At 52.7% G+C, this 6,744-nt stretch overlaps 1 non-coding gene across 1 annotated transcript; it reads left to right on the forward strand.

Annotated features, from left to right (window-relative positions):
• Positions 1-4,721: 4,721 nt before the first annotated feature.
• Positions 4,722-4,924, forward strand: LOC132214074 (small nucleolar RNA SNORA74). The gene has a single exon (XR_009448171.1). It is a non-coding gene; the product is annotated as a small nucleolar RNA SNORA74 (small nucleolar RNA).
• Positions 4,925-6,744: the final 1,820 nt, after the last annotated feature.

Consider the following 6,744-nt stretch of genomic DNA (forward strand, 5'->3'; position numbering starts at 1 on the left):
GACATGGGCAGGGGATCAAAGAACCTCCCTTTGAGGATACAGGCATGGAGGTGGGGGGGGACAATACTCATGGAAGGGGGACAGGGGACCCTCCATGTAGGGGACAAGGAGGGGGGAAAGAGGACCTTCCCTGGAGGGGAAAGAGCAGGAGGTCAGGGAACCTCACTTTGAGGGGTCACAACAGAGGGGACAGGGGACCCTCCATGGAGGAAGAAGGGCAAGAAGGGCAATGCCATGCTCCATCCATGCAGCCTGCCCTCTCCTCTCTTCCTGGGGGTGTGGGACAGGAGCATAGGGCACACCTCATGTCAGGGCCAGGAAAGGAAGAACAAGGGAATCTCCATGGAGTGAGCATGGTACGGACCACAGGGGCCCTCCATGGAGGGGAATGGGCAGGGAGATAGGAATCCCCCCTTTGAGGGGGTAGAAAAGGAGGGGAAGGGGCACCCTCCATGAAGTGGGGACAGAGGACCCTCCATGGACAGACCAGGCAGAAGGGAAGGGGACCCTCCATGAAGGAGAATGGTCAGGGGGATAGGTATCCCCCCCTCCTTTGAGGGGAAAGAGCAGGCAGAAAGCACCCTCCATAGAGTGGGAACAAGGGACATGCCATGGAGGGGACAAGGAGGGGAGACAGGGGACCCTCCACGACTAGTCCCCTGCCCCACTCCATGGAGGGTATCCCCTCCCTCTCCCTGGCCCCTCAAAGGGAGGTTCCTTGTACCCTTGCTCATTCACTGCCATGGAGATTCCCCTTTCCTCCTTGTCCTGTACCTCCACGGAGGGTCCCCTGGGACATGGGCAGGCGATCAAAGAACCTCCCTTTGAGGGAACAGGCATGGAGGGGTTATAGGGGACCCTCCATGCATGGGATGGGAGCGGGGGGAAGAGGACCGTCCCTGGAGGGGAAAGGGCAGGGGGACAAGGAGCCTCGCTTTGAGGGTCAGAGCACGGGGGATAGGGGACCCTCCATGGAGGAAGAAGGGCAATGCCATGCTCCCCCCATGGAGGCTGCCCTCTCCCCTCTGCCTGGGGGGGGTGGGAAAGGGCATAGAGCACCCCTCATTTCAGGAGGCAGGAAAGGTAGAAAAAGGGAATTTCCATGGTAGGGATCACAGAGACCCTCCATGAAGGGGAATGGGCAGGGGGATAGGGACGCCTCCTTTGAGGGACAGGGCAATGGGGAGAGAGCATTCTCCATAAAGTGGGGAAAGGGGACCCTCCATGGAGGGACAAGAAGGGGAGTTAGGGGACCTTCCATAATGGTGAATGGTCAAGGGTACAAGGAACCCCCCTTTGAGAAGACAGAGCAGGGGGAGGAGGCACCCTCCATGGAGTGGTGACAAAGGAATCTCAATGGAGGGGACAGGGCAGAAGAAAGGCGATTCTCCCTGGAGAGGAGTGGGCAGAGGGTTAGGTATTCCACCCTTTGAGGGAAAAGGGCAGGATGGAGGGGGCACCCTCTATATGGAGTGGGACAAGGGATTCTCAATGGAGGGGACAGGGCTGGGGAAAGGGGACTCTTCTTAAAGAGGAATGTGCAGGGGGAGAGGGATCCCTCTTTGAGGGGACAGGGCAGGAGGGAGGGGCACCCTTCTTGGGGTGGGGACAGGGGAACCATCATGGAGGGTCCCCTATCTCCTCTGTTTGTCCCCTCCATGGTGTGATCCCTGACCCCACTCTATAGAGGGTGCTCTCCCCCCTTCCCTGCCCCTCAAAGGGGGATCTCTATCCCCTGACCATTCCCCTCCATGGAGAGGACCCTTTGCCCCCTGCCCTGTACCTCCACTAAGGGTCCCCTGTCCCCAGTCCATGAAGGGCGCCCCTTCTCTACTGCCCTGTCTCCTCAAAGGGGGGATCCCTATTCCCCTGCCCATTCTCCTTCATGGAGGATCATCTTTCCCTCCTCCAGTCCTCTCCATTGAGGGTGTTCTGTCTCCACTCCATGGAGGGTTTCCCCTCCCCCTCCCCTGGCTCCGCAAAGAGGGGTTCTTTGTATCCCTGCCCACTCACTGCCATGGAGGGTCTCCTTTCCCTCTAGCCCTGTCCTTCCAAGGTGGGACCTCCTGTCCTCATTTCATGTAGGGTGCCCCCTTCATCCCTGTCCTGCCCATCAAAGGGGAGGTTCCTGGTACCACTACCTATTCATCTCAATGGAGAGGAAAGGGAAGGGTTGAGAGAACACCCTCCATGGAGGAAAATGGGCAGAGGAGGGACCCCCCACACTGAGGGCAGGGCAGAGGAGGAAGCACCCTCCATGGAGAGTTCGGGCAAGGGAGAAAGGGGAGTCTTCATGGAGGGGAATGAGCAGGGGTATAGGGATCCCTCTTGGAAGGGACAGAGCAGAGGAAGAAAGCACCTCCCATGGATTAGTTACAGGGAACTCTCCATGGAAGGGCCAGTACAGGGGGAACAGGGCATTCTACATGGAGGGGAATTGGCAGGGGTACAAAGAAACCCCCTTTTAGGGGACAGGACAGGGAAAGAGGCACCCTCCATGGAGTGGGGACAGGGCAGAGAGGGGAGGGCACCCTCCTTGGAGGAAGATGGGCAAGAAAAACAATGTCCTGCTCCCTTCATGGAGGGTGCCCTCCCCTCTGTCTGTGGAGGAAAATGAGCAGAGGGGTAGGGCACCCCACCTTTGGAGGGGTCAGGAAAGGGTGAACAAGGGATTCTCCAGGGATGGAGCAGTGCAGGGAGCACAGGGACCCTCCATGCAGGGAACAGAGTAGAGGAAACAGGGGACCATCCATGGAGAACGGGCAGGGGACAAAGAACCCCCATTTGAAGGGGCAGAGAAGGGGTGCCAGGGGGACCATGACAGGGGTGTCCTGTCCCCCTGCACTTTCCCCTCCATGGATGGTTCCCTGTCCTCCATGTCTTGCTCCTGCCATGGACAGTCCATTTCACCCTTTCCTTGCCCCCTCAAAGGGGGGACCCCTATCCCTCTGCCATGTCCCTCCACAGTAGGTCTGCTCTCCCCACTCCATGGAGGGGTCCCTCTCTCCCGGCTCTGTCCCCACAGGGCAGTGTGGATAAGGGACTCTCCACTGAAGCAACAGGGCAGGGAAAAGAAGACCCTTCGTGGCTGTGTCTGGGCAGGGAGGACAGTGGACCCTGCTTGGTAAGGACAGGGCGCCATCCATGGATGGGATAGGGCAGGAGGGCCAGGGCAAAAGGGACAGGAGGTGAGGACACTGACCCCTCCATGGATGATCCCTGTCCTTACCAAGAAGGGTCTACTGTCCCCCATGCCCTGTCACAGCCGCAAAGGGTCTTCCTTTTCTTTTTTTTTTTTAAGGGGAGAATGATGATTTTTTTGAATATATTTTATTGATTTTTTACAGAAAGGAAGGGAGAGGGATAGAGAGTTAGAAACATCGATGAGAGAGAAACATTGATCAGCTGCCTCCTGCACAGTCCCTACTGCAGATGTGGCCTCAACAAAGGTACATGCCCTTGACTGGAATCTGACATGGGACCTGTGAGTCCACAGGCTGAAGCTCAATCCACTGAGCCAAACTGGTTAGGGCAGAGGTCTTCCTTTTCCCTGTACTGTTGCTTCAGTGGAAAGTCCCCTATCCACTCTTCTGCATCCCTGCCCCTTCCCAAGGTCTCCTGTCCCCACTGCCCACCCCCTCTCATGGTGCCCTGTCCCCCTGCTCTGCCTTCCCATGGAGGGGCCCCTGTCTCCCCTGCTCTGACCACTCTGTGGTTGGTCCCCTTTCACCTCTGCCTTTTCCCTCCATGCAGGGTCTTCTGTTTCCCTGTCCTGACCCCTCACTCACAGGCATCTGAGGGGCATATGCTCTGGTCTGTCCAGTGTTCATCTCTCCTGCCTCCAGGCTGTGGCTACTGTCTGTACCTGAAGCACATTCTCACCCTCTTCATCTGTCTAAATCCTACCTGAGCCCTCAGGACACATCTCAAATATCATTTCAAATGTCAAATCACAAGCAGGGGAAGGGGGGTGGGGTGTGGGGGGTAAAGGGTGGGTGGTAGGGGGTGGGGGTTGGGGGCTGGTGGGTGGTGGGTGGGGGCTGTGTGATATGGGGTGTGGGATGTGGGGTGGCAGGTGGGAGTAGGGGGTAAGAGGGGTACAGGGGGTGAGGGGTAATATTGGGGTGTAGGGGCAGGCTGGTGGGAGGTTGCGGGTGAGGACTGGGGGTGTGGTGTGTGGGTAGCAGGAGGTGCTGGTGGGTGTGGGATGGCAGCTAGGGGTGGTGTGTTTGGAGTGGTGATAGGGTTGGCCGGTGAAGGGTGGGGGGAGGAAGAAGAGGGCATAGGGGCGATTAATGGTGATGGAAGGAGACTTGACTTGAAGGCAGTGAGCACACAATGCGATATACAAACGCATTATAGAATGGCACAGCTGACCTATGCAATTTTATTAATGAATGTCACCCAAATAAGTTTGATTAAAATAAATAAAAAGTGGGTCTATTGAGGGTGATTAGGTTATGAGAGTGGAGCCCTCATGAATTTCATTATTACCCTTTTAAAAGATCCCCCATGCTATACTTATCAGGGGATCACTCTATATGTTATATTAATGTCAAACCACTATTATATACACTTGAAACTAATATTGAATGTCATCTCTAATTGAAAAAAAATAAATTAGTAAAATAATTTTTAATAAAAATAAAAATGCAAATCAGAGTGATCTTTAAAAAATATAAATCAGATCAGTACAGTTGGTGCCTAAAAGCCTTAAGCGCTCCAGCAGGGGTCAGCTCTCCAGACAGCATCATGCCTGTGAGGGAATTACACTGCTGGTAGAGGAATGCCCTGTCTTCTTCCTCCAGTTGCCCCCTTCACTGTTCTGGTGACATGTGGCACTGGTACAGGGCAGAACTGTGCTTCCATGAGAGTGAGCTAAGCATCATTTTGGTTGCTTTGTTCTAGTGAAGGTGCAGACACAGAAAAAAAAAAACATTTTAAAAAAGCTTAATGGTTCTAACAGCATTTCAACCCACCCAAGGGCCATTTATCTGCCCTTTCCTGCACCCAGCCAACCTGGCTCACCCAGCTTGAGGAAAGAAGGCAGGAATGGTGCTGCCCATGCAGCCAGTGAACATGCATCTGGCCAGACATCTGAAGAGAACTGCAGTTACCTTAGGATGGAAATGGAGGGACGCATCTGTGAGGATCAGGTACACACCAGAGGACTAAACTTTTTGTGACACAGTGATGGGATCAGAGCTGCAGGACATCACTACCATCTCACTCACCCACTGCATCCCAGGGGACCATGAACCACCCACAGCAAGAAGCAGCTCCATGGCCTCGGACCACCCACTGACCCTCTGCAAAGCACTTGAGCTCACATGGCTGATCTCAGAAATCTTATGAATCCCAGAAATCTTAAACCCTACGAAGTAGCCTGTTTTGACATTTTAGTTCTACTCCTACAAAGAAAGCCAGGCCTGGGTCTTTTGTAGCCTTCTCAGAGGTGTGTGAGACCCAGTAGGTGGAAGCTAGACCTGGTATACCTTGGAACATTTGCTGAGTGCCCTCAAACCCAGCACAGACAACAAGTTTGAACCTGTATCAATCTGGTGAACACCGCTCACTCTACCTGAGAACTCACTGAGAAGTTACCTCATGCTACTTGAATACCTCCAGAGACTCTTTCAGTGACTGAATTTAACAGGCACATGACAGATGCAGGCAGGCAGAGGCAGATATCAGGGGTGTTTTGGGACTTTTGATGAACTTCTTCCAGTCCCATCGCAGGTAAAAGTCAGCCTTGGTGCACTGCTTGGACTTCCTGAACTCACTCTGACCCAGCAGAGGCAGCCACAAACTGTGAATTGCTTTGCAGCTCCAAAGAGACTGTCCAGGGCCAGTCACAGAAAGCATCTGAAATTGGCCGGCACCAGAATCCCTCCCAGGACAAACACACAGTGGCCAACTTTAGATGACATCAGAGCATGATCCAATTAGCTTAATATGCAGCATGTGCAAAGAGAGAGCTTGGCAGGACCAGAACAGGATGAGAACACTTCAGCTCCATGTGGTCAGCACCTGAACAGCAGCTCATACAATGTGAGGTCAGGGTTGATCCTCACAGTCAGTCAGCCTGAAGGTCAACCATGAATAGGCCAATAGCATTGTGGACTCAACGACAACAGGAGGACCCACATAACACACACAAGGGAGATTCCGATAACACCCAGCTCTGGAAAAAAGAAGACAGTGCCACTAGGTCTCACAGAACACCTACTACATAAGCCCACACTGCCAAGATTGGGTGTCTAATAGTGCAATACATAGAAATAAACACACAGAGACAGCCAAAATGGGTAGACAAAGAAACATGCCCCGAATTAAAGCACAGAAGACACCTTAAAAAAAAAAGTTAAATGAAGTAGAGGCAAGCAACAACAGACACAGCATTAAAGAAGAAAATGGTTATAAGGGTTCTAAAGGAACTTAAGAATGGATGAAACCAGTGTGAACTTAAATAAAGAGATGGTAAGCATGAAAATGAACATATAAGCCATAAAAAACAAGTTAGAAGTAAAGGATACAATGTCTGAAATGAAGAATACACTAAAAGAAATAGGCAATTGGATGAAGCAGAAGATCAGATCAGTGATTTTGCAGACAGGGGAGCAGAAGACAATGAGAGCAGCAAAAAGAAAAAAAAAATTAAATGAGGACTGTTTAAGGGATCTTTGGGACAACATGAATCCTAAGAACATGAATTGCATCAAAGAAGTACAAGAAAGAGAAAAT

Source organism: Myotis daubentonii, chromosome 12 (genome assembly GCF_963259705.1).
Source record: "Myotis daubentonii chromosome 12, mMyoDau2.1, whole genome shotgun sequence".
NCBI lineage: Eukaryota > Metazoa > Chordata > Mammalia > Chiroptera > Vespertilionidae > Myotis > Myotis daubentonii.